The sequence below is a fragment of the Capricornis sumatraensis genome, chromosome 2 (assembly GCF_032405125.1).
Source record: "Capricornis sumatraensis isolate serow.1 chromosome 2, serow.2, whole genome shotgun sequence".
NCBI lineage: Eukaryota > Metazoa > Chordata > Mammalia > Artiodactyla > Bovidae > Capricornis > Capricornis sumatraensis.
This window is the reverse complement of record NC_091070.1, coordinates 10,167,348-10,195,019: the sequence shown is the minus strand read 5'-3', so window position 1 is coordinate 10,195,019 and position 27,672 is coordinate 10,167,348. Positions and strand designations below refer to the sequence as shown.

General features: G+C 47.6%; 1 protein-coding gene and 1 non-coding gene across 2 annotated transcripts in view; one reads left to right on the top strand and one right to left on the bottom strand.

Annotated features, from left to right (window-relative positions):
- STON2 (stonin 2) overlaps positions 1-6,061 on the bottom strand; it is a 166,900-nt gene extending 160,839 nt beyond the window's left edge. The window contains exon 1 of the mRNA XM_068965691.1: positions 6,006-6,061. The gene's annotated coding sequence lies outside the window, so the exon portion shown is untranslated. The remainder of the gene's footprint in view (positions 1-6,005) is intronic.
- TRNAR-ACG (transfer RNA arginine (anticodon ACG)) lies at positions 3,809-3,881 on the top strand. The gene has a single exon. It is a non-coding gene; the product is annotated as a tRNA-Arg (tRNA).
- Positions 6,062-27,672: the final 21,611 nt, after the last annotated feature.

Genomic DNA, 27,672 nt, shown 5'->3' with positions numbered 1-27,672 from the left:
TATATGTACCACAGCTTTCTTAGCCATTTGTCTGCTGATGGACATCTAGGTTGCTCCCACGTCCTGGCTACTGTAAACAGTGAAGGGTACACTTGTAAAGTGTCATTTGTCTATCACATTTCTGTTAGGAACATGATCTTTTTCAAATCTCACTTCATTTGATAGCATAGGCACACCATGCTTTCGAACTGTGGTGCTGGAGAAGACTCTTGAGAGTCTTCTGGACTGGAAGGAGATCCAACCAGTCCATCCCAAAGGAGATTAGTCCCGAATATTCACTGGAAGGACTGATGCTGAAGCTGAAGCTCCAATACTTTGGCCACCTGATGTGAAGAGCTGACTCACTGGAAAAGACCCAGATGCTGGGCAAGATTGCAGGCAGCAGGAGAAGGGGATGACAGAGGATGAGACGTTGGAAGGCATCACTGACTCAATGGACATGAGTTTGGGTAAACTCCGGGAGACAGTGAAGGACAGGGAAGGCTGGCGTGCTGCTGTCCATAGGGTCACAAACAGTCAGACACGACTGAGCGACTGAACTTAACGGAACTGAATATGCACAGAGTTTCTAGTATATTCAACCCCACAACAAACCATTTTATACTCATGACACCTTGAAACAAATACTGTAAATTGCAAGCCAGCACTCAAAGGTTGACCTTGAGTGTATTTCATTCATTCACATGATGTCCGTTGGGCAGGACTATCACTGATTAGAATTTTGCCACATCTGGGATTTATAAAAACACAGTGAAAAGAAAACAAACCCTCATTATGGTTTATTTCTTGTGTCATGTTGTACATGCCAACATACTTTCTCCTTAACGTCTGATCTTGGAATGCTTTCTCATTACAGGAGCAGTGAGTCACAGCTAAGGGAACTGTCACAACTTCCTCCAACCAGAAGCATGAGCCAAACTAGGAATGACCTTGGGTTCTCAGGGGGTTATTTATCTGGGGGGCGGTGATCACAATTTGCATGATCATATGGTACAGATGTTTATTCATGAAGACCCGCAAGGGAAACGAGTAATTTTTTCGACTATTTTAAAATTTAGCCAAATGTCCACCCAGTGAGCAAACCCAGCTCTGGAAGAAATCAAAACTGGGATGACAAGAAGTGTGACGGGTCAGGATTGGAACTGTGTTGACAGACTCATGGACTGGACAGGGCGTCAGGGCAGAATGACAAAGGCAGGGCGGCACATTTCTCGCTGCTCTGAATCGGAGCTGTTCTCATCTCCTGACCGTGAGCACTGCGCCTGCAGTTCAGTGTAACCCAGAGACTCAGTCCCTCTTACAGGCCAAAGCTGGCCTCCAGCAAAACTGCCACATGGATTATCTTGGGACCTTCCAGATTTTCTCCTCCTTCCACTAGGCCCTTCCATTCAGGTCTTTCCCCTCAACTCTGTCGTAATTCTTCCCTGTAATTCAGTGACTTTCAGAGTGTGGTGTCTGGGCCAGCATCATTATCATCTGAGCACCTCTCTGAAATGCTCATTCCCAGGCTCACCCCACTCTGCTGGTTCAGAGACTCTGGCATGGGGGCCCAGAAATCTATTTTTTCAAGCCTTCTTCTGCTGCTGCTGCCAAGTCGCTTCAGTTGTGTCTGACTCTGTGCAACCCCATAGATGGCAGCCCACCAGACTTCCCCGCCCCTGGGATTCTCCAGGCAAGAACACTGGAGTGGGTTGCCATTTCCTTCTCCAATGCATGAAAGTGAAAAGTGAAAGTGTTGCTCAGTTTGAAGTGCCCGACTCTTAGCAACCCCATAGAGCCTACAAGGCTCCTCTGTCCATGGATTTTCCAGGCAAGAGTACTGGAGTGGGGTGCCATTGCCTTCTCTGTTTCAAGCCTTCTAGGTGATTCCAATGCACCCTAAACTTTGAGAACAATTGCTTTGGATGATAATTATGAAATAAGGACTTTAATGTGAGAGAGACGCCCATTTTAGAAGACCTGTGAAGACCTGTGGGCTTCCCTTGTAGCTCAGTCGGTAAAGAATCTGCCCACAATGCAGGAGACCTGGGTTTGATTCCTGGGTCAGGAAGATCCCCTGGAGAAGGAAACAGCAACCCTCTCCAGTATTCTTGCCTGGAGAATTTCATGGACAGAGGAGCCTGCCAGGCTACAGTCCTGGGGTCTCAAGTGTCGGACACGACTTAGCAACTAAACCACCAGTGAAGACAGGCCACCCAAATGAGCCTCTTTTAGGAATGGACTCTCAAGTCATGTGACAGACAGTGAGAGGGAGAGATTTGAGATCTCAACTGCTTCAATCTCCCCACATTGCTACTAGAGATGCACTCACCCTGAAAATGTGATCATCTCAAACCACCTTAAAACCCTTTCGAGTAACACAACCTTCTAAATCAACTATATGTCAACTGGGCTTCCCTGGTGGCTCAGATGGTAAAGAATCTGCTTGTAATGCGGGAGATCAGGGTTTGATCCCTGGGGTCAGGAAGATGCCCTGGAGAAGGGAATGGCAACCCACTCCAGTATTCTTGTCTGGAGAATTCCATGGACAGAGGAGCCTGGCGGGCTACAGTCCATGGGGTCACAAAGAGTTGGACAGGCCTGAGCGCCTAACACTACTACTACCATATAGGTCAACTGAAAAAAAAAAACCTTCAGTGACAGCTCCCTGCCTATAGGGTAAAGTCCCAGGCTCCTGGCACATAGCCCTGTATCATCTGCCTCTGGGACGCCTCCCTGGCCTTGTCTCCTACACTTTCCCTCCTAATCATCTCTGCCTCCTTTGCAAGAGGTTCCATGTGCCCACACCACCCGCATGAGCTTTGGCCATGTGGCTTACCTTGGCCAACAGCGTGAGAGCTAAAGTGAAACCCACTCCTTCTCAGCAGACCTCTCAGGGCCATAGTCGTTTTGCTCGCTCACGTTTTTTTCCCTTCTCTCATAAACAAGGTTAGTATGTACCAGAGAGAGGCTGTTTCTTCAGCCTTGAAAGTGAAAGTCACCCAGTCTTGTCCAACGCTTTGCCACCCCATGGACTGTACAGTCCATGGAATTCTCCAGGCCAGAATACTGGAGAGGGTAGCCTTTCTCTTCTCCAGGGTTCTTAAGCCTTAATGGGCCCCAAAATGGAGACACATGAGGAGCAGAACCATGAATGACCTACCTTGGACATGCAACATGGGTGAGAAATAACATGGGTGGTGGTAGCAAGCCACTGAGATTGGGACGGGGCGGGTGGGAGAAGGTATTTGCTTATTTTTCCTAAGATGACTATTATAGCACTTCTGATATCCTGTACTCTCTTTCTGGAATCCTCCCCTCTGCCCTACTCGTACTCCCAGTCCCAGCTCAATTCTGTCTGCACAAGAGAATTGCCTGTTAGCCTACACTCAGCTCAGGTGTATCCCCTCAACAAAGCCTCTCTCTTTTTAAAAACTCTTCCCCAGGTACAGTTCATCATTCTTACCTTGTGAACCTCCTCTGTCTGCACTGATCTATAACCACATCCGTGGAATGGCACTAGGGGTTTCTATTCATTAGCACCATCCTTAGAATGATCCCTCTTTTAAAAAAAAGTTTTTTTTTGAGCCCTCATTTTGTAACGTGAGAGAGACTTTGGCTCAGAAAACTTCAAGCCACTTCTCCAAGTTTCCCAGCTGTCAGGGGTGGGTGTGGCTCTGAACTCGGCAAACTGCCCCCTGCCCCACGTGCCTCTCTGTGTCTCCTCCAGCACAGCTTTCAAATCCCCCCACTCAGGTGTATAGGGACGGTCTTCTCACCAACAACTGAAAGGGCTGGTGAATTAATCTGACATTGGAAACATCTGACTTCCCTGGTGGCTCAGACGGTAAAGCGTCTGCCTACGATGCAGGAGACCCAGGTTCGATTCCTGGGTCAGGAAGAGCCCCTGGAGAAGGAAATGGCAACCCACTCCAGTATTCTTGCCTGGAAAATCCCATGGACGGAGGAGCCTGGTGGGCTACAGTCCTTGGGGTCGCAAGGAGTCAGACATGACTGAGCGGTTTCACTCACTTTGTAAGATTTACATCTGGAAGTCGGCTCCTTACCCTCTCAGATGAGAGTCACGTTCTCTGGGTGGATGTATTTATTCTAAAGCTCCTGGTAAATGTGCCGGAGACCCTAGGAGCACTGGGGCACTTTACCTGCGTCCTCTCCCCAGCTCTCAGGTTGTGGGGGTAACGTTCTGAGAAAGACAGGCAGGTTCCCACTAACATTACTCTAGAGCTGCCCTCCCCAACCTTTTTGGCACCAGTGACGGGTTTCATGGAAGACAATTATTCCACAGACCAAAGTCAGGGGTGGGGTTTCGGGATGATTCAAGCCCATTTACCACACACTTTGTTTCTATTATTATTTCATCAGCTCCTCAGATCATCAGGCTTTAGGTTCTAGAGGCTGGGGACCCCTGCCCTAGAGAATCTCTGGGAAGGTCCTCTGGGGTTTGTCGGGGGGTAGGAAACAAGTAGCAGAGGGCTCAGAAACCCAAGCGAGTCTGATATACATTGATATTTTAGCTTTTAAAAAGACAAATTCAAGGAGTGAAACATTTGACTCTTCAAAGTAAACAAGGAAAGTGACACAGTGGCAAAGAACCGAAGCAGACCACCGAGGTCAGAAACTGAAAAAAAAAAAAAAACCTCAAGTGGGAACTGTAATTTTAGGCTTCTGTGAGCTGTTGGCATTTTGTTGTGTGGTTGGGCTTTTGTTTGCTATTCTCTTCTCTCTCTTTTAAAATTCACTTGTTTTAAGGGAGGAGTAGGAAGTATAAAAATGTTCAAAGTTTCCCCCTTAAATCAGCCATAGTAATGAGGCAACACAGTACCATGATATTCTTTTCACATAACACTCATACACATTTTTTTCAAGGGTTACAAAGTTTTCTCAGTTACTAGTTGGAATCTATTTATCTCTCACCATTCCAATGAAGCAGACTTGTTTTTCTTTTTTTTAATCCCTCAAAGGATATAGTACCTTTAAATGATACCATCAGTAAGATTATTTTTCCCCTTCAAGTGTAAAAAGCTGTTCAGAACTCCAAAGAGTCACTGGGCCAGTTTGGACAAGTTTGATTTACTCTTTAAAAAGGCCATCCGCTCCGTATAATGAACACTAAGCCAGCGTTTATGGAATACTTAAGCGCTGGCCTCAGTGTTTTCCAGCTTGGCTCGTTTACTCCGCAAAGCCACGCCATCGGGCAGGTAAAGGCAGTGTTTTGACTTTACAGTCTAGAAGAGTGAAGCGCAGGAGACCACGAAGGACCTGCCTCGGAGAAAGAGACGGAGGCCACTAGCTGTACAGAAACCAGTTAATGATTCACTCACAGCCCTGGGGCAGCTCCTTTTAGTACAGGCTGCAACACACACACACAGAGGCACACACAAACCAACCACATCAACTCTCTTCATCTCAGCGAGAGGGGCGGGTGTCAGGCAAATCGCTTGGCAACGCGAGGAGGAAACTCCATCCAAAGGCCGGGTCCAGGCCGCCTCTGGGCGCTGTCCAGCGGGCATCGTGCCTGAGAGGCCAGGCTGGGGTCCCTGTATCCGGATACCCCGAAAGTGGGGCGCAGAACGCCAAAGCAGTTTTGGGGAGGGTTGGGGTGAGGGGTGGACGGTGGAGAAAAGCACCGTCCGCAAGAACACCTGTTGTCGCCTCCCTCACTCGGGCCCCAAGAAGACGTCCCGGGGACCCAGATCTCGGGGCGGACACGCACGGGCAGACAGCGCCTGTGTGCGGGGCAGGGTGTCCAGGGGTCACGTCTTGTCCCCCGACTCTGCACCCCTGCCCACCTTAGCGGACTCCCCTCGCTCGCTCTCACCGCTGGACGCCCGCGGCTGGGGGAAGCGCGTCTCCCCGGGGCATTCCAGCCGAGGCAGCTTCGGGGGGCTCCACGGGGGCTCGGGCAGCTCCCGCAGCGCTACGACCTCGCGGCCGGCCCACCCCCCGCCCGCTCCACCCGCGGGAGCCCGGAGCGCGATCGGCCTCCCAGCTCGGGGAGCAGCTACCTGAGGCGCGGCGCGCAGAGTCCTGAGGGTCCGCCGGAAGGTGGCCGCGGCTCAGCGGGAGTGGCGCCGGCCCCGGGGTGCCCTCGCCCCGCCGCGCGCTCCTCCCTGCCGCGCTCGCTCCGGGGCGGCCCGGCCTCAGGCTCCCTAGTCCGAGCTCGCTCTGCGCCCAGCTCCGCTGGGCGCCGCTCCCGCCGCTACGGATTGGCCGAGGGGCGAACCAGAGCCGCGCGCTGATTGGTCTGCCGGGCGGTGGGCGGGTCCGACGCGGCGCGGACCCGCCCCCACCCCGACCCCCCGCGCCGCAGCCCCGCGGCGTCCTCTCTGCGCCCGGAGCTCGGAGCTCACAGCCAGACGCTGCAACCCGGGCCCTGCCTCGCGGCCAGTGCAGCTCAGGCGTGCGGCCCGGGGGTGCAGGGTCTGGGGACCGCCCAGGAGGCTGTCCCACAGCCCGTGTCGAGGCTGCACGGTGCGGACTGCTGTTCCCCGTCTCACTCTTATATGAGGTTTTGACTCCTCATTCATTTAACGCTTTTACTCTCAGTTCAGTTCAGTCGCTCAGTCGTGTCTGACTCTTTGTGACCCCTTGGACTGCAGCACGCCGGGCTTCCCTGTCCATCGCCAACTCCCAGAGTTTACTCAAACTCATGTCCATTGAGTCGGTGATGCCATCCAACCATCTCATCCTCTGTCGTCCCCTTCTCCTCCTACCTTCAATCTTTCCCAGCATCAGGGTCTTTTCCAATGAGTTTCAGCTTCAGCATCAGTCCTTGCAATGAATATTCAGGACTGATTTCCTTTAGGATGGACTGGTTGGATCTCCTTGCTGTCTAAGGGACTCTCAAGAGTCTTCTCCAACACCACAGTTCAAAAGCATCAATTCTTCAGCGCTCAGCTTTCTTCACAGTCCAACTCTCACATCCATACATGACCACTGGAAAAACCATAGCCTCGACTAGATGGAACTTTGTTGGCAAAGTAATGCCTCTGCTTTTTAATATGCTGTCTAAGTTGGTTTGACTATATATATATATATATAGGCATACTCTCTCTATATATATACATATACATATATATATAAGCTATAGAATTATAGCTATTAATCCTATGGGCCACCTGACTCATTGGAAAAGACCCAGATGCTGGGAAAGGTTGAAGGCGGGAGGAGAAGGGGATGGCAGAGGAGGAAATGGTTGGATGGCATCACCGCAGCGATGGACATGAGTTTGAGTAAACTTCGGAAGTTGGAGACGGACAGGGATACCTGGCGTGCTGCAGTCCATGGGGTCGCTAAGAGTTGGACACGACTGAGCGACTGAACTGATATATATATATATATATATAGGCATAGGACGCAGGGCAGTAGCTCATAAATAGTGGGCACCAAATTGTGTTTCTAGACTCAGATCGTACTTGACACACAATCTTTGTGGAGCTTGCAAAGGGTAAGCGACTTGTCCAAGGTCCTAATCACGTTAAGAGATTACTAAGGACAAGAAGGACAGTGAGGTCTTCCTCGACAAGGAATCTTTACCTAGCTACGGAGATGAGTCTGAATAATAAAAACAACAACCCTAACGTTTCCATGATGCATAATATTCGCCAGTCAGGTTTCCAAGTACTTTGCATATATTAATTCAGAAATGCATATAACAGCTGTCATAAGTATGCACACAGGTTCCTTGAGGACAAGAGACATCAGTTCTGAGTGAGAGAGATTTTCATCTGGAAGACAGTCGCCCTGCATTGCGATGGAGAGGCACAGGTCAGAACGGAGAGCAACTGTCAGGGGTTAAACCTGCCCACATCTTCATCTCTCCTCCCATTTTACAGTCTCAGTCCTCCCAACATTCTCTCACACCTGCAACGAATCTTTCTAAAGAATAAAAACAACCACTGTAAATCAGGGTGCTCCCAGAACTTTGTTCTACCGCTCATCAAAGGACCCTACCCCATCCCAAAACACCCAGCTAGACAATGAGTATAAACTAATAGCACAGTTTCTCTTTTACCTTTGACTTTGGTTGCAGTAATGTCTTCTTGACAGCAAGTATATAACCATTTTCCTACAGGTATTTCCCCCTAGTTCTTTTCTCCTGTGTTGACAGAACCCTTGGGAGAGAAATTTAGTTTAATAGAAAAGTTAAAAGACTCTGGTGAAAGCCAGCTTGACCCATTCTAAGAGCCTGATTTTTGCCCTAAGGATTAAGTATTACTTCCAAAGTGTGGTGTCTGATACTTTGTTACCCCATGAACTGCAGCCCGCCAGGCTCCTCTGTCCATGGGATTCTCTAGGCAAGAATACTGGAGTGGGTTGCCATTTCTTTCTCCAGGGGATCTTCCTGTTCCAGGGATCAAACCCGGATCTCCTGCATTGCAGGCAATTTCTTTACCATCTGAGCCATCAGGAAGTGAGCTGAAACACACTTACCTTGAAGAGCTCAAGATCCTTGGAGAAAATGAGCTGTTTTCTCCAGTTTACATTAATGGATAAGCAATCAATTAACTTCATACTGAAAAGATGTTTTGGTATAGTGAAGACTTACCTGATAAAAAATGAGGGTACAACAGGCTGTATGAGGAAGTCTCTTTCACCAGCATCCCTCCCAAGCACCATGGGTGTGGCTTTTGGTAAAGCAGAAATTCCATTTGGATTGATCATGCAGTCACTCCGAAGAAAAGAGGCTCCTTCAGCCAAAGAACTAGGCTAACCCCAGATGATTTCTTTAACTGATCAACCTTGGTCTCATCACACTAAACTCAGCCCCCTGGAAGGATATGTGGAAGATTCTGATTTCCTGGGACTTCCGTGGTGGTCCAGTGGCTAAGACTCCTGGCTCCCAAGGCAGGGGGCTTGAGTTCAACCCCTGGTCAGGGACTAGATCCTACATGCTGCAACTAAGAGTTTATAAATAAATATTTTTTAAAAAAGAATCTGGATTCCATCACATTCACTGTGAAATCTTCCTTTGGCAGGAACTCTTTGTGTATCCATCTCTCATCCCTGTCTCCTCTAGCAAAATGCTTTGCTTGGTTCTGCTTCTTGTGTGGCATTTCTTCCCTGGCTACTTGGCACTCAAGACAACTAAAATAGCTCTTCCTCCATAAGGCCATCATTAGCTCTCCCAGGCAAAGGCAGGATCCCCTCAGCTGGGTTATATCTTCATGACGGCATTCTAGTTTACATGGCCGTCAGCCAGTGGGAGGTAATAAGTATTCAGTAAACATGAACGGATTGACTAAAGTCCTTAACAGGGTAACAGGGTGGCATTAAAGAGACTGGGGCCACACCCTTATCCTGGTCAGCAGGGCATCCTCCAGGTCCAGACTGGTGTGGGTCAACGTGATCACCCACCTAACCTGATAGTGAGCAAGTAGTTTCTGTATGTCAAGCACTGTCAAGTAAAGAAAATAATAGTTCTCTCTTAAATTTATGCAAAATAAAATGCTGCAGCTGATTCAGAAAACACTTTGGCAGTTCCTGAAAGAATTAAACATAGAGTTACCTTATCACCCAGTAATTTTGCTTCTAAAGTATATATTCAAGAGCATTTAAAACATATGTGCATGCAAAAATGTGTACACTGATGTTCACAGAAGCATTGTTCATCATAGCGGATAAATGCAAGCACCCAACATTTATCAGCTGATGAATGGATAAACAAAATGAGGTGCATCCGTATGATAGAATACTATACAGCTAAAGAAAGGAGTGGATACGGATACATGCCACAATTCGGATGAAGCCTGAAAACACTACGCTAAGTGAAAGAAGCCAGAGGCCCAAAGGGCATTATACTGTATGATACCCTTTAGATGACGTTTCAAAATGGGCAGATTTATGGAGACACAAAGCAGATTAGTGTCAGCAAGGGTCTTGGGGAAAGAGAAATGGTGAGTGACTTGCTTAATGGATCTGGGGTTCCCTTTTGTGGTGACGAACATGTTCTAGAATTAGATGATGATTATGGTTGCACAACTTTGTGACTATATTAAAAATCACTGAATCTTTTTTTTCATGTCCACAGCGTGCATTCCGAGAGTGCAGAAACTGTCAGGGAAGGCAATGTCAGTTAAATCCTAAAGTGTAGTAGCTAAAAGTATAAAAGTGTAGAGAAACAGAAAAGCCTATGAAAAAGTCAGATTGTCTTCCTGTCGTGTTGCAGCTTTCAACAACAGATCTTTTTAGATCTGCATTGTCCAACTGAACATTCTATGGTAACGGACATGTTCTCCATCTGAGCTATTTATTATAAAAGCCACTAGGCATATGTCGCTATTGGATACTTGCAATGTGGTTAGTGCAACTGAAGAACTGAATTTTCAATTGTATTTAAATGGCTACGTGTGGCTAGTGGCTACTTCCCTGGCAGGGTAGCTTTTGCAAGTTTAGAGGACTAGAGCCATCTTCACCGGCAGTTTGGTATGATACTTCAGGGCATGGGAATGGAAGAGTCTATGTCCTTCTGTCCCAAAGCCTAGCTCAACCCTGTATCCAGGAGAAATCCCTCACTCCTCCTGATCTCCTCCCTTCTGTGAACTCTTAATGAACTTCTATCAATAATACAGTGTTTAGTTTTGTCTTTATGCAAGATGCTTCCATTCCACAAGTATTAATGGACCAAGCGCCATAAAGAATTCTGGGGAGAGCAAGGTCTGTAGACAATGTCAGCCACATTCTAAGTGCTGGCCTCAAAAAGGCTGATAAAAAGAAAAGATAAGAGAAATCCTCTACTGGGATCTGGTTGCTTTCCCTTCTTTCCTCCAGCATCTCCTGCTCACACATACAATACTCTTCCAAGTGGGAAACCTTGCTACTAAGATGCTGAAGTGATGCTGAAGAATCTTTATTTAGATTTCCAGTTTCCCACTCAAGCCTTTCCTTAATTCCTTCAGCACACCTTCCAATTCATGTAGCTCTTTCCTTTCTGTGAACTTTCATTGACTTTGAAATTAATAGAATGTAATGGCTCCAAAATCACTGCAAATGGTGATTGCAGCCATGAAATTAAAAGACGCTTACTCCTTGGAAGGAAAGTTACGACCAACCTAGATAGCATATTCCAAAGCAGAGACATTAGTTTGCCAACAAAGGTCTGTCTAGTCAAGGCTATGGTTTTTCCAGTGGTCATGTATGGATGTGAGAGTTGGACTGTGAAGAAAGCTGAGTGCTGAAGAATTGATGCTTTTGAACTGTGGTGTTGGAGAAGACTCTTGAGAGTCCCTTGAACTGCATGGAGATCCAACCAGTCCATCCTAAAGGAGATCAGTCCTGGGTGTTCATTGGAGGGACTGATGTTGAAGCTGAAACTCCAATATTTGGCCACCTCATACGAAGAGCTGACTCATTTGAAAAGACCCTGATGCTGGGAAAAATTGTGGGCAGGAGGAGAAGGGGACGACGGAGGATGAGATGGTTGGATGGCATCACCGACTCAATGGACATGGGTTTGGGTGGACTCTGGGAGTTGCTGATGGACAGGGAGGCCTGGCGTGCTGCGGTTCATGGGGTCGCAAAGAGTCGGACATGACTGAGCAGCTGAACTGAACTGAATGACTTTCTAAGTGTTCTTCTGTTATGTGGTGGCCCCACTGAAAGTTTTATTTGTTACAGAAATGCTTATTGAACTCCTGCTTATTTTTGTGCTGGAATAGTCATAAGGGGCATGGATAAAAAGAAAGACAGGGTCACTGGGCAGCTGAGAGCCTAGAGAGAAGGCCCACAAAGACACTGTTGAGTTTGGCTTAATATTTATTTATTTATTGCCACACCATATGCCTTGTAGGATTCTCAGTTCCCTTACCAGGGATTGAACCCCAGGCCCCAGCAGTGAAAGCATTGAGTCCTAATCCCTGGAGCACCAGGTAATTTCCAAGTTTGGCTTACACGTGTTGGAAGGTTCACTGAATGCATAGGGCAAGGAACAAATGAATAGACACAGAGAAATCAGGGAAAGCTTCTCAGAAGGGGTGACGTTTGAACTGAAGGAATTTGAAAGATGAATAAGAATTTTTGAAACTTTTTTTTTAAAGTAAGATGCTATTTTTATTTTTTTAAGTGAAGTATCAGTTCAGTTCAGTTGCTCAGCTGTGTGAAACTCTTTGTGACCCCATGGACTGCAGCATGCCAAACCTCCTTGTCCATCACCAACTCTGAGTTCACTCCAACTCATGCCCATTGAGTCGGTGATGCCATCCAACCATCTCATCCTCTGTCATCCCCTTCTCCTGCCTTCAATCTTTCCCAGCATCAGGGTCTGTTCCAATTAATCAGTTCTTTGAATCAGGTGGTCAAATTATTGGCATTTCAGCTTTAGCATCAGTCCTTCCAATGAATGAATATTCAGGACTGATCTCCTTTAGGATGGACTGGTTGGATCTCCTTGCAATCCAAGGGACTCTCAAGAGTCTTTTCCAACACCACAGTTCAAAATATTTAACATTTTATTAGTCTCAGGTTAGCAACTGAACAACAACAATAACATCAATATAACGAACCAATGTTTGTATATATTGTGAAATGATGATCAATTCTTAAAATGTAAGATGTGATTTTTTTCTTTATAACTTAAAAAAATTGTAATTCATTTATGTATAATAAATGAATTTATTTACCTCTCAAAGTTGGATTTGAGGCAGCATGTCAGGGAAAGCTTTGGGGACCAATGTTTGAAAGAATACATTAACATCAAAGTCCAGCTCAGCGTCTGTGGCAACGGTTTGCGTGGCTAACGACGGTGTTAACTGGATAGTCACTCTGGCTGCCCTCAAGGCTTAATCTTGAGAGCAAAACAAAATAAATTTAAGACTCTCTGATCAGAGGAAGTTGAAAATGTCTCACCTGTACTATTGCAACATCCTTCTTACTGGTCTCTTGTGTTTAATCTTACTTTCTTCCATTCCAGTGTATCCTAAGTTCCAGGCATCTGTGTTCGGCTGTACATTCTTGCAGATGTACAAAAGTCTCCATGTATCAGCTGTACTTGTTGATTTTGTTGTTGTTTAGTTGCTAAGTCATGTCCGACTCTTCTGTGACCCCATGGACTTCAGCCCACCAGGCTCCTCTGTTCATGGGATTCTCCAGGCAAGAATACGGGAGTGGGTTGCCATTTCCTCCTCCAGGGGATCTTCCCAACCCAGGGATCAAACCCAGGTCTCCAGCATTGCAGGTGGATTCTTTCCCACTGAACCACCAGGGAAGCCCCTATCAGCTGTACTAAGGTTCTACTTAGTATACACTTAACTGTTTCTTAACAGTATACACCTGTTTCTTTAAATTCATCTCATTTTGCTCAACTTTATTGAAAAGGAATTTTTATATCATTATCATCAATGAGAAAACCAGCATCACTTGCCATAAATAGAATATTAACCACACAAAAAATAGGAGAATGAAAATAAAGCCATGTTATCTAATCTTAGCAAGTTTGAGGTCCTGCTTTTTCTTTTCTCAAAAGGAAGAGTATCAAGATTTGAGGCTTCCCTGATGGCTCAGACGGTGAAGAAGTTGCCTCCAATGCAGGAGACCTGGGTTCGATCCCTGAGTTGGGAGGATCCCTTGGAGGAGGGCATGGCAACCCACCCCAGTATTCTTGCCTGGAAAATTCCATGGACAGAGGAGCCTGGTGGGCTACATTCCATGCAGTTGCAAAGAATCAGACCAGACTGAGTGACTAAGCACAGCACATCAAGATTTCAGTTCAGTTCAGTCGCTCAGTTAGAGAGGTATTAAAGACACACTGTCACCACACTGATCATTTCTTCTTGGCTAAATCAAGCAAACAGACTGAAAGATAATTGAAAAAGAATAATTTTCACACTATACGAGCCAATGAAATTTATTGCCCCTTTTGCATACTACTTAAAACCTGCTTCTGCATCAAGAAAAACCAGCTCTTCACAGGTACCACATAAACGCTGCTCTGATCCACCCCACCCACAGCTATTGATCTAACCTATAAATGTTATCATTTCTCTCTCTTATCCAAAACCCTTCAATGGCTCTTTACTACCAGGTCTTCTCTTGAACTTCAGGTTCTAAGCACTACATTCTTAGAAGGTGGTCTCAGTGTCAGCCATACTCCTGCCTGTCTCATACCACCCAGAGGGGAGGACAGGGTGAATGAACAAGCTCATTCACATGAGGACTGTCCATCCCTCATCCAGACAGCTTAAGGCCTGACCAGGGAGAGCACGATGTCACCTCATTGAGCAGAGGCAAGAAAGGACTTCAACCAGAAAAGCCTGTAGGCATTGTGAAAAATGGGCTGGAAAGCCCCAGGAGAAAGCAGGCATCGCCACACTGCGGGCCTGGTGGGGAGCCCACAGAAAGGAGGGGTCACTGCCCCGGGTGCCAGCTCGGAGTTGAAGAAATACCTCAGGTAGACCAGAGGCAGCACCGTAGCTGGAATATTGCCAGTCAAGACCAATGCCTGGGCTCACACGTGCCACTCAAGCCAAAATTCCGGAAGTGAACTGTCCGCCGCCCGGATCTCTGAACTTATCCAGTGTACGATTTGAGTGAGTCATCCCAAATGAGCTTACCAGGACCACTCTGGCAGTCCGTCTCACGCGATCCCGCAAAAGAAACAGTGAACAGGCCAAGGAAGCAATCCACGCTCCCGGCCAGCCTCCTGGGTAGAGAAGACGGCTACAGGGCACCCAAAAGACCCCAGCAGGACGAATCTAAGAGCTCCTTGGGGCTCCGGTCAGCTCCACGTGCACCTGGAGAGTCCAAGGGCGCTTGTGTGCATGTGTGCCAAACCGCTTCAGTCGTGTCCGACTCTGCAACCCTATGAACCGTAGCCTGCCAGGCTCCTCTGTCCATGGGATTCTCCAGGCAAGAATACTGAAGTGGGTTGGCCCTTCTCTTCCCCAAGGGATCTTCCTGACCCAGGGATCGAACCCGAGTTTCTTGTGTCTCCTGCATTGGTGGGCGGGTTCTTTACCACTAGCACCACCGGGGGAGCCCCCAAGAGCACTTACAAGGGGAGAAAAGGGGACAGACAGGGCCTGACCCAGGCTCAGGGTACCCCACCCAGACAGCCCTTTCAGCCCCAACAATCTCAGGCACAGAAGTGGAAAATTGTGAGGAAGGCATTCCAAAACAGGACCCTGAGGGCTGGAGTCTGGGTCAGTACCCTCATCTGCCTGCTGTAAGGACAGTATTGTCAGTCATATATCTACTTTTCACTGTTGAGGCTGAAATACTCATATACTGGACTAATTTGTCCAGCCTATTTTGCCCCTAGGGAAGGCCATGTGGCTTAGTTCTAGTGAATGAGATGTAACAGGCAGTTTGCCAGATGGGGAGGAGTGAGTGTTGGAGAAAGATTTTCCTCCCTTATTTAAATGAAAGCCTCTTTCCCTGCCCAGTCTACTTTCTTCCTTCTTTGAATATGCTTTTCTGAAGATGAAATACCTGGAGCTGCAGCAACCATTTTGTGCTCACAAGGCAGCAAGTCTAAAATAAAGCCAAAAAGTCAAGGATGAAAGAGCAGAAAGAAAGAACCTAGCTACTTTTGCTGTCACAGAGCATCATACCTTGGAACTTCCAAGATCTGGTTGGAAGATGTGTAATTCTATCTTAATATCTTCAGTTCAGTTCAGTTCAGTCACTCAGTCGTGTCCGACTCTTCGCGAACCCATGAATCGCAGCACGCCAGGCCTCCCTGTCCATCACCAACTCCTGGAGTTCACTCAGACTCACGTCCATCGAGTCAGTGATGCCATCCAGCCATCTCATCCTCTGTCGTCCCCTTCTCCTCCTGCCCCCAATCCCTCCCAGCATCAGAGTCTTTTCCAATGAGTCAACTCTTCGCATCAGGTAGCCAAAGTACTGGAGTTTCAGCTTTAGCATCATTCCTTCCAAAGAAATCCTAGGGCTGATCTCCTTCAGAATGGACTGGTTGGATCTCCTTGCAGTCCAAGGGACTCTCAAGAGTCTTCTCCAACACCGTAGTTCAGAAGCATCAATTCTTCGGTGCTCAGCTTTCTTCACAGTCCAACTCTCACATCCATAATAAGGCTGCTGACATTCACATGAGATTATACACCTGGGAGTCCTTCCTAATGTACACAATTGTGTGGAGATATTAGTTATTTTTGTCTCATTTGACAGATAGGAAATCTTTTTAGCTTTTTAGAGGAAAATTAAATGACCCCATCCCCTGGCCCCCAACACACACACACACACACACAGACACAGACACAGAGAATAAAGAGACACTATAGGATTTTTGTTGAAAGGGAGAACTCATTTCAGACAGCCTAGAATTGACACCCAGCTCAGCCACCTCCTGGTATCATCCTGGACTGGTTCCTGAGCCCCAGTGCCTTATTTATAAGTGGGGATAATAATATACCTACATCCCCAGGGGGCTTGGGGGAGTATAAAATGAGAAGAGGCCTGTAAAGAATTTAGCCCTGTGCCTGGCACACAGTGGGCTTCCCAGGTGGTGCAGTGGTAAAGAATCTACCTCCAATTCAGAAGATGTGGGTTTGATCCCTGGCTCAGGAAGATTGCCTAGAGAAAGAAATGGCAGCCCACTCTAGTATTTTTGCTGGGATAACCCCACAGATAGAGGAGCATGGCAGGCTACAGTCCATGGGATCACAAAGAGTCAGACTTGACCAAGTAGCTGAGCACACACACACACTGGCATGTAGTAGGTGCTTGGCAAATATTTAATATTATTATTATTTTACTACACAGATGTCTGTAGCCACAGATCTCCTGGCTCAGCCCTGCTCTGCACTAAAAAGGAGTTATGAGAAAACATTTTGAAAGGAAGCTTGCCTGAGGCTGCAGTGATATGTGAGTATCTGGCATTCGAGAGGCAAAATAGCAGGTGGGCAAGAGCGGAGCGCTGGGAGCCAGGTGGCTTGGCTGTGAATCCTGGCCCAGTCACTTAATGGTTATTGAGAAGTTATTTAGTCTGTCTGTGCCTCAGTCTCTTCACCTCTGAAATGGGTTCTCATGAGGACTGAATGAGATCAGGCACATCAAGTGTTTAGGGTGGCGGCTGGCACATAGTGTTAGGAATTACTACATACCATTCATATTAAATTTCTGAGTTAATTTAGAATTCAAAATAAAGTTTGTTCTTGAAAATCCCAGCTGGCTTTTATTTCAAGATGATTGGGCCGGGGGAGGGTGGATAAAAGAGCACAGAGATAATCTGATGTCTTTGTGGCCTTGCTTGTGCTGGCCCTTTTGCCCAAAAATCCACCCTCCTTTTTTGTGGCCCATAAAACCACCACATATTCTCCACTCCCCCGAGGCCGGGGCTTGCTCTCTTATACCTCTGTCCCTCAAATAGGACTCATCTCTCTTTTCACTGCCCATCTGTAAATTTTCCGTCGTCTTTAACAAGTGTTTCTTCCGCGGAAAGGTGAAAGTAAGGGGTATGTTTTTAAACTCTTGGCAGCCTGCGGACAAATACAGAGCCATAGTTCACACTGGAATTCGTGCCTCCCTCTCCAAAGATGAAGGGATTATCAGAGGACTTGGGCAGACAGGGCTTCTCAACACCAGGAGGAAAGAAAACACCCAGGATAACAATCTGATCTTCCATGGGAAAGGGCGCCAGCCCCAACGGCCACATCTTGAGGAGGAGGAGCCGTACCGTTGAGTGAGCACGAGTAAGGTTTGGACCCTGCACAGCCTCTGTTTCAGTCCCAGTTCTGGCGTTTAACAGCTATGTGACCTTTGAACCAAACATCTCTGAACCTATTTTCTCACCTGTAAAATGAGGGTAATACCAGCCTCCAGGGGTAATTTTGATGATGAAATGAGATACTCATGCAATGCCTGGCACTAAAAGCTTCATGTTTGTTAAGCGACTGAAAAGGGCTATGAAAAACCAGTACCGTTGTTGGATGGACGTCTGCAAAGCCCGAAAGCCCAGCAAGGCTTCATGTTGCCCACCCCTTCCCGTGATCACAGACCAGTCCCCAGATTGTCCCGGAGGCCTTCACACAGCTCCTCTTACCCTGCATCTGAGGTTGATCTGCAACTGAGAAGCCCAGACGGGCGGAGACTTGGCACTCCCCCCTTCCCCAAACCCTTCTCCTCTCCAGCTGGCACAGAAACGCCCCACATTTGCAGCCACCATGGCGATTACGAGAACCTACTCCCCTCCCTTGTATTGTTTTTCTTCTCCGAAGGAGGGAGCAAGCGCATGATTGCAACAGGAAAAACAGCTCTGGAATTGGACACTGTCTGGACTGGTCCCGTGTCTGAGCCCCTGGAAAGACGTTCGACGCTGGTGGGATGGGGGATGAGCTGGGCAAGCAGCACACGCTCACTGCAGGCTGGCCAGCAGAGCAGGTTGCATTTCAGGATGAGAAATAGTACAATCCTAACAAACGCGGAGCTCTTAGACTTTACCGGGCAAATGATCAGCACTTTGCAGGCATCATCAAGCTTAATTATCACAGCCATCCCAGAGGAGTATTTTTTTATCTTCATTAGATCAGTGAGGCGAATGAGGCTCAGAGAAGTTAAGGAGGTCTTTGGGGGCACATAGGAGTCAGGGACTTTGTGAGTGTTCCACTCCTTTTTGCAAGCCCTCAGAGCCTATTTATCTCCCAGCCCCTGCCTACAGCACCACTTCCAAACCCCCAGGAGTGCTAAGTCCCATCTGACTCTTTGTGACCCCATGGACTGTAACCCATCAGGCTCCTCTGTCCAGGGGATTCTCCAGGCAAGAAGACTGGAGGGTGGGTTGCCATCCCTTACTCCAGAGATCTTGCTGACCCACGGACCAAATTCCCCTTCTGTTATGTCCATCCTGCATTGGCAGGAGGGTTCTTTACCACTAGCGCCACCTGGAAAACCCCCAAACTCTCAAGAAAGAAAGAAAGTGAAGTCTCTGAGTCCTGTCTGATTCTTTGCAACCCAGTGGACTGTAAGCCCACCAGGCTCCTCCCTCCGTGGAATTTTCCAGGCAAGGGTACTGGAGTGGGTTGACCATTTCCTTCTCCAGAGGATCTTCCAGACCCGGGGATTGAACCTGGGTCTCCCGCATTGCAGGCAGACACTTTACCATCTGAGCCACCACGGAGTCCAAATCCTTAGGTGCACTCCTGGGACCATGTGGAAAAGCAGGTTCTGATTCACTAGGGTCGCGGGTGGGGCCTGAGATTGCATTTCTAGCACATTTGCCAGGGCTGCTGCGGATCAGGGCACTTGAGTTAGACCAGTGGTCGGGACCTTGGCTGCCTGTAGGAGTCACCTGGGAGCCTGCAAAAGGCTGATGGCGACATCACCCGAGAGATTCCGATCCTGCAGGTCTGGGGTGCAGCGTGGGCAGAAGACTCCCCCCAGCGGGAGTGTGTGTCACCAGGGCCGAGCCCGCCGTTCTGGAGGGAGGAAGTGTCTGTGGGCTCCCGAGGATACTGGTTCACCCCGGGCGCCCCTTTTGGCCCCCGCAGAGGCGTCCAGGGCTGGGGTCGCCCTTGAGTAGGCTTCTGGCAGCCGGCTTCCAGCGGGGAGGAGGCCAGAGCCGCCACCTGTCTCCTTGAAATAGGTCGCAGCTGTGCGGAGGTGGTGACCTCACCGCCTCTGGCTTCTGCCATCGGCCAAGGGGCGATCTGGAAAGCTCTCTCCGCAGATCCCAGATTCAAGGCGGTTCTGGGCTCCATGGGTGGCGTCGGGCAGCGGAGAGAGAAGGGCAGCCGCTCAGGGGCAGCTGCGGGGCCGGGCGCAGGGCTCCGGGGAAGGGCGCGCCCCCCAACCCCAGGTCCCCGGGCCCCCCGCCCCACAGACACAGACCCCGGGGCTGCGCTGTGAGCGCCAGTGACGGCCTCAGGCAGCCTCCCTCCACAACACTGGGGAATGGTGAAATCACAGCTCCTCCTCCTCCCTTTAAGTGATGCCTGAACAAACAAATGGGCTTGGGGAGCTTCCCTGGTGGCTCAGACGGTAAAATCGTCTGCTTTCAGGGCTGGAGATCTGGGTTCGATCCCTGGGTCAGTAAGATCCCCCGAAGAAGGAAATGGCAGCCCTCCAGTATTCTTGCCTGGGAAATTTCCATGGGTGGAGGGTCCATGGGATTGCAAAGAGTGGGACACAACTGAGCGACTTCACTTTCACTTTTCCCTTGTGGCTCAGCTGGCAAAGAATCTGCCTGCAATGCTGGAGACCTGGGTTCTATCCCTAGGTTTGGAAGACCTTCCCTGGAGAAGGGAAAGCCTACCCACTCCAGTATTCTGGCCTGAAAAATTCCATGTACTGTATATAGTTCATGGGCTCGCAAAGAGTCAGACACGGCTGAGGGACCTTCACTTTCAAACAAATACCAAAGTCTGAAAGTAAAAATGGAAAAATCCATCTTTTCTTCCTCTTCCACTTCCCCCAGGCAACCACAGCTAACAGTCGGGGATCTTACCTTCCACATTTTTTTCTATGCCTAAATACGTCTTTGTACATACAATGTTGTTTAGTCATTAAGTCGGGTCCCATTCTTTTGAGACCACAGGGACTGTAGCCCACCAGGCTTCTCCTTCCATGGGATTCTCCAGACAAGAATACTGGAGTGGGTTGCTATTTCCTTCTCCAGAGGATCTTCCCCACCCAGGGATGGAACCTGTGTCTCCTGCATTGTAGGCAGATGCTTTACCACCAGGGAAACCCTTGTACTCATATACATATATGTAATACTGTTTTGGGGGGCTCCAAAATCACTGCAGATGGTGACTGCAGCCATGAAATTAAAAGATGCTTACTCCTTGGAAGGAAAGTTATGATCAACCTAGATAGCATATTGAAAAGCAGAGACATTACTTTGCCAACAAAGGTCCGTCTAGTCAAGGCTATGGTTTTTCCAGTGGTCATGTATGGATGTGAAGTTGGACTGTGAAGAAAGCTGAGCACCTAAGCATTGATGCTTTTGAACTGTGATGTTGGAGAAGACTCCTGAGAGTCCCCTGGACTGCAAGGAGATCCAACCAGTCCATTCTAAAGGAGATCAGTCCTGGGTGTTCTTTGGAAGGAATGATGCTTTAAGCTGAAACTCCAGTACTTTGGCCATCTCATGCAAAGAGTTGACTCATTGGAAAAGACTCTGATGCTGGGAGGGATTGGGGGCGGGAGGAGAAGGGGATGACAAAGGATAAGATGGCTGGATGGTATCACCGACTCAATGGACGTGAGTTTGAGCGAACTCCGGGAGTGGTGATGGACAGGGAGGCCTGGTGTGCTGCGGTTCGCAGGGTCGCAAAGAGTTGGACATGACTGAGCGACTGAACTGAACTGAATACTATTTTATGAACAAAAATCATCATGCAATATTATTATATATTCCCTGAATGCTCAGTGGGTAAAGAATCCGCCTGCAATGTGGGATACCCAGGAGACGCAGGTTTGATCCTTGGGTGGGGAAGATCCCCTGGAGGAGGGCATGGTAACCCACTCCAGTATTCTTGCCTGGAGAATCCTATGGACAGAGGAGCCTGGTGGGCTACAGTCCAACGGGTCATGGAGTTGTACATGACCGAGTGACTAAGCACACAGCACACAATATTATTCTAGACACCGTCATGGATATCTTTCCCTGTAGGTACATGTACTCATACATTATTTTAGTGTATGTCAAATATCTGGAAATCAGAATCTCTTGAGGGCATTTTTAAACATAGAGATTAAGAGGTCTCATTTCAGACAGACTGAACAGAGTAAGTATGAATATGTTTCATGGTATTCATGTTAGGTATATGATATCTCTAGCGGGTTTTATGGAAAATGTCTTGCCTTTTTCATAGTCGCACATGTTGCACAGAAGCAGCTGGACCTCAGTTCCTGAATGTTTAGGCTGTTTTCGACTCTTTTCTTCGTGCTATAGACAGTATTGCAAACATATGCACATTGTACAGGCACCTACATGTGTGTGCTTCTGTAGGATAAATCTGTGGAAGAGCTAAGTCTTAGGCTTACCTAGAACTTCTTTTCCTTCTCAGAGTGCTCATGGTTAAAACACAGAAACTCATAGCAGGACAGACACTGAAAACCTACACCGTCAGGACCGGTACTGCCCAGTGGAAATATAATGAGTCAGATACGTCATGTAAAATTTTCAGTAGCCAGAATCATGGTAGTAATATACTTTTATTTAAGCTGATAAATCAAAATATTATCTCAACATATAGTCAAGAATTATAAATGAAATATTTTACACCTTTTTTGTTGTTGTTAAATGTGTGACAGTTGTTGTAGATTTTATACTTTACAGCACACCTCACCTCAGACTAACCACATTTCAAGTGTTCAGGAGTCACATGGGCCAAATGGTTATTATTATATTGGACAGTGCAGATCTAGAATGTTTCTTTCTTCCTTTTTTTTTTTTTAAAGAACTTGGGAGATAGTTATAGGAGACAAAGAAAAAACAACTGTGGAGTAGATACAATCTATTTGCTTTTAAAGGAGCACTTAACATCCATTATTGCTAACTGCTCACAGAGAAGTGTGGTGGAGAGAGACGTGAGAGTTTTGCAGAGGATTAAGCTGAATAATATATTAGGTTAAAGACATTTTCTCTTTGGAACAACTCTATGAGGAAGACAAGGAACATGTTATTTTAATTTGAGGTTAATTTGCCAAGATCACACAGCCGACAGACACAAAGGCGGAACTAGAATCATGTCTTCTCTTTGATCCCACAGAAGTCTCTAAGATAGTTATTCAAAGCCCATCCTTACATTAGCGGTGCAGCGAGAGCTGTCAACAAGTTAGGTGAATTACTAGAAGTCACAGGGTGAAACTAATTTCATCTCACCTAAATGGGGTTGCGATTTTTGTATTGTTGAAAACTTGGGCACTGATGTACCCTGGTGGAAGTTAGAGTTATTGCAAGCTGCTGGTAAATGCATTTGTGGGCCTTCTTTGTTCATTAACTGTTTTTATATTCAAAAGTATGACAACAATTACATGGTGGTCCTTGAAATTAAAAAAAAAACAATCATACTGAGAAAAGCTGGGACTCATTGCAGGAGATTCTTCTGTCCGAGACTGTGAGAGTTGTTCAGTCGCTCCGTCCTGTCTGACTCTGCAACCCCAGTGACTGAAGCATACCAGGCTTCCCTGGTCTTCACCATTTTCTGAAGTTGGCTCAAACTCATGTCCATCAAGTCAGTGATGCCATCCAACCATCTCATCCTCTGTCACCCCCTTCTTCTCCTGCCCTCAATCTTTCCCAGCATCAGGGTCTTTAGTGAGGCTCTCAATCAAGTGCCCTGTCCCACCCTGGCTGACGGATCAGCCTAGAGATTTGAATCATCTCCGACAGTGGGGCTCACACTTTCAGTCCCAGCAGACCCCAACCTTTTTGGTACCAGGGACTGCTTTCGTGAAAGACACTTTTTCCACGGACGTGGGGGAGCAGGGTTGGTTTCAGGATGATTCAAGCACATCACATTTATTGTGCACTTTATTCCTATTATTACTACATCAGTCCCACCTCAGATCAACATGAATTAAGTCCCAGAGCCTGGGGACCCTGAGCTAGACCATGAGAGCTACCTGTGTCTTCAGCTTTTGTATCGATTCTGAGACCTACCCCCCAGACCCTCGTAATAAATTATTATTTTCAGCATGAATCTCAAAGATAAATACACACATTTTAATTGAATTCTGCTTCGGTTTGGAAATTTGAACAAGCTCTCCTAAGCATCCTAGGAATGGAAGATTTTCACTTGCTCAATGTACAACTAGCCCTTTTCTCTGGAGGGCAGAATGATGACCAGTGATGAACTGGACCAAAATTGTCTTTGGACAACCTCCCTGGCAGTCCAGTAATTAAGACTCTGTGGGCCCCACGCAAGGTGCACAGGTTGATTTCTGGTTGGGAAACTGAGGTCCTGCACACTACTTGATGCAGCCGAAAAATGAAAGAAGTGTCTTTGGAAAGAGAGACCCCCAGAGGTCAGGTCTGCTGCCCCTCTAACTGCAGCCCCAGCACACCCCATTTGATCCCTCCTCTCTTATCAGCTCCTGACAGTCCCCATGCAGCCCCACACCTCAGTAAGAGGGGCTACCTCCCATCCTCCACACACAGGTCTTCAGCTCTCAGCCCCACCCTTGGCCAGTGCACACTGACCAGAGGGAAGTCTGGCTCCTTCCACCAAACCTAAGGTGTGAGTTATCTCTGAAGATCTTACTTGCAAGCATTCAAAAATTAAATACTGATGAATTAGTGGAAGGAAAGTTATGACCAACCTAGATAGCATATTCAAAAGCAGAGACACTACTTTGCCACAAAGGTCCATCTAGTCAAGGCTATGGTTTTCCCAGTGGTCATGTATAGATGTGAGAGTTGGACTGTGAAGAAAGCTGAGCGTGGAAGAATTGATGCTTTTGAACTGTGGTGTTGGAGAAGACTCTCGAGAGTCCCTTGGACTGCAAGGAGATCCAACCAGTCCATTCTAAAGGAGATCAGTCCTGGGTGTTCTTTGGAAGGACTGATGTTGAAGCTGAAACTCGAATACTTTGGCCACCTGATGCGAAGAGTTGACTCATTGGAAAAGACTCTGATGCTGGGAGGGATTGGGGGCAGGAGGAGAAGGGGACGACAGAGGATGAGATGGCTGGATGGCAGCACCAACTCGATGGACATGAGTTTGAGTAGACTCTGGAAGCTGGTGATGGACAGGGAGGCCTGGCATGCTGCGGTTCGCAGGGTCGCAAAGAGTCGGACACGACCGAGGACTGCACTGACCTGAATGGTGACAATCCCACCGCGACGTCACCACTGCTGACTTAGCCGCTGCAGACAGGCCACCACACTCACAGAGCTTGCACGCCCTGTGAAAACGACACCAGTGATTCGCCACGATGTGTGTGTATGTGTCCACGAATCTGTACAGGTTTATCATCGCCAGAATGTCCCTGGCAGTTGCTTTTGGACTGAAGCCAGGGGCTCGCTCAGGAGTGGAAACGGTGCGGAGCACACGAGTCCACACTCATTTCTACGTGTTGGTGGAACCTGACAACTGGCTTTAGATAGGAGTTTAATGAGGCATCATCCAACTGCGTGACAGCCTTAAACGACAGAAAGCGGCAGGGCCCAGGAAACTGAACACACAAAGGGCTCCTGACTGGCTGACGGTTCTCTCCATGCTCAGAAGGTGAGTCACCGAAGGCAGGAATGTTTGGGGGAAATTCTAGCCTCAGGATATCCACCAAACTGGGCAAGGGTACTCTGCCTGAAGAAGTCATAAGTGCAGCAGGTGTGAAAAGGCAGTGAGGAAACCACAGTGGAGGTAGTCCACACACGGCTACGTGGGAGTAAAACTCCAGTACTTTGGCCACCTCATGCGAAGAGTTGACTCATTGGAAAAGACTCTGATGCTGGGAGGGATTGGGGGCAGGAGGAGAAGGGGACGACCCAGGATGAGATGGCTGGATGGCATCACTGACTCGATGGATGTGAGTCTCAGTGAACTCTGGGAGTTGGTGATGGACAGGGAGGCCTGGCGTGCTGCGATTCATGGGGTTGCAAAGAGTCGGACACGACTGAGAGACTGAACTGAACTGAACTGAACTGAACTGAGAGAGGAAAACGGGGAGTCCGGGAAGGTCCATTTTCAAACACCATGCAGAGTTTGTATCCAGTCGTGGAGGTACTATGGAAAACCCCGTGGTGGTGAAAAAAAAAAAACCAAACCCAGTCCAGTGTGGCAGAAACAGAAAACAGAGGCAAAAGCCACTTACTTGCTTGTCTATCGTGTCCTGAAATCCCGCTCATGAGAGAATCTTTCAGCTGGCGGCGTGAGAGTGAAACAAGACTGATTCTACTAGCACCAATATTTTAAGGACATATGCTGAAAAGCATAAACGCTAACATTCAGTTCCTTTCTTTTTTTTTTTGCTTTTAACATCTGAGCAGGCAGCACAGCGTCATGGTTCAGGGCGCACAGTCAAAGGTGGACCCGCATCCGGCCTCTCTGTTTCCTTCCCTTTAAGCACCCAGTGTCACTAGTGCAATGTGTATCTTTACTGTGATACTTCAGTGGCTCAGCTGGTAAAGAAGCCACCTGCAACATGGGAAGACCCCCTGGAGAAGGGAAGGGCTACCCCCCGCTCCAGTATTCTGGTCTTGAGAATTCCATGCACCATGTAGTCCATGGGGTCACAAAAGTTGGACACGACTGGTCGACTTTCACATACAGACACATAGTCTTCCTCTCTGCTTTTATGAGAATGACACCATTTTGTAAATGTCCTGCTCCTTGCACTTTTTTTACTTAATATATTTTGGAGATCTTCTACTAGCACACAGAAGGACTCCTCCTCTGTGTGTGTGTGTGTGTGTATCTACACAGTATTGTATTCCTTGGGTGTATCACAGTTCATTCAAATAGTCCTCACTGAGAGACATTTAGGTGATTTCCAGCCTTCTGGTGTTATCAAAAGTGTTGAAATCCCTTCCACTGTACATTCTTAATGGGATGATATTGCCCCCTCCCCTAAAGGGGTGAAAGTGGATTCTTGACAGGGGCTGTGATTTATTTACAAAGCACAGCCATGCATGCAATACCTAAACACAAATTCAGTCTAGACTTGAATACGGGCCATGGATTTGAACATCCATTCAACTCATTTTGGTATCAGTAGCAGATCCCAGAACCAACGCTCCATGAATACCAAGGGTTGCCTGTACCAGGGGTATTAGCATTCCATGAGGGCAGAAGGAAGTGATTAGGGAACAGATATCTAAAATGATTCCTTAGGAAGCCAGCAATGAAAAAACCTGAGCACTGTGTAAGTTTAATCCCCAAGTCAACAGGATACAGGATGCAATGACTGGCTTAGATCTGACACATTAATTTGCCAACAAAGGTCCGTCTAATCAAAGCTATGGTTTTTCCAGTAGTCGCGTATGGATGTAAGAGTTGGACTGTAAAAAAAGCTGAGCACCAAAGAATTGATGCTTTTGAGCTGTGGTGTTGGAGAAGACTCTTGAGAGTCCCTTGGACTGCAAGGAGATTCAACCAGTCCATTCTAAAGGACATCAGTCCTGAATGTTCATTGGAAGGACTGATGCTGAAGCTGAAACTCCAATACTTTGGCCAGCTGATGTGAAGAGCTGACTCACTGGAAAAGACCCTGATGCTGGGAAACATTGAAGGTGGGAGGAGAAGGGGACAACAGAGGATGAGATGGTTGGATGGCATCAACTTTTCTTCCAGGCAGTAAGCGTCTCTTTATTTCATGGCTGCAGTTACTATCTGCAGTGATTTTGGAGCCTCCCAAAAGAAAGTCTGTCACTGTTTCCACTGTTTCTCCATCTATTTGCCATGAAGTGATGGAACCAGATGCCATGATCTTAGTTTTCTGAATGTTGAGCCTTAAGCCAACTTTTTCACTCTTCTCTTTTACTTTCATCAAGAGGCATTTCTAGAAAAGAAGGAGGAGCCTAAGATGCCTTTCCCTGAGGAAAAAAAAGTTTAGGTTCTGGCTGTATTTTGCTTTTCTCTCTCTTTTGTAACGTCGTAATGTTTCCTCATGTTGAAGTGGAGAAGGACCCTGTGGTCCTTGCCATCACCCCCCCTGACCCCCACATCCTCAGCCTGCCTTTTGCCTGTGGGAGTGTTAGCCATTCAGTCATGTCTGATGCCTTGCTATCTCGTGGACGATAGTCCACCAGGCTCCTCTGCCCATGGGATTCTC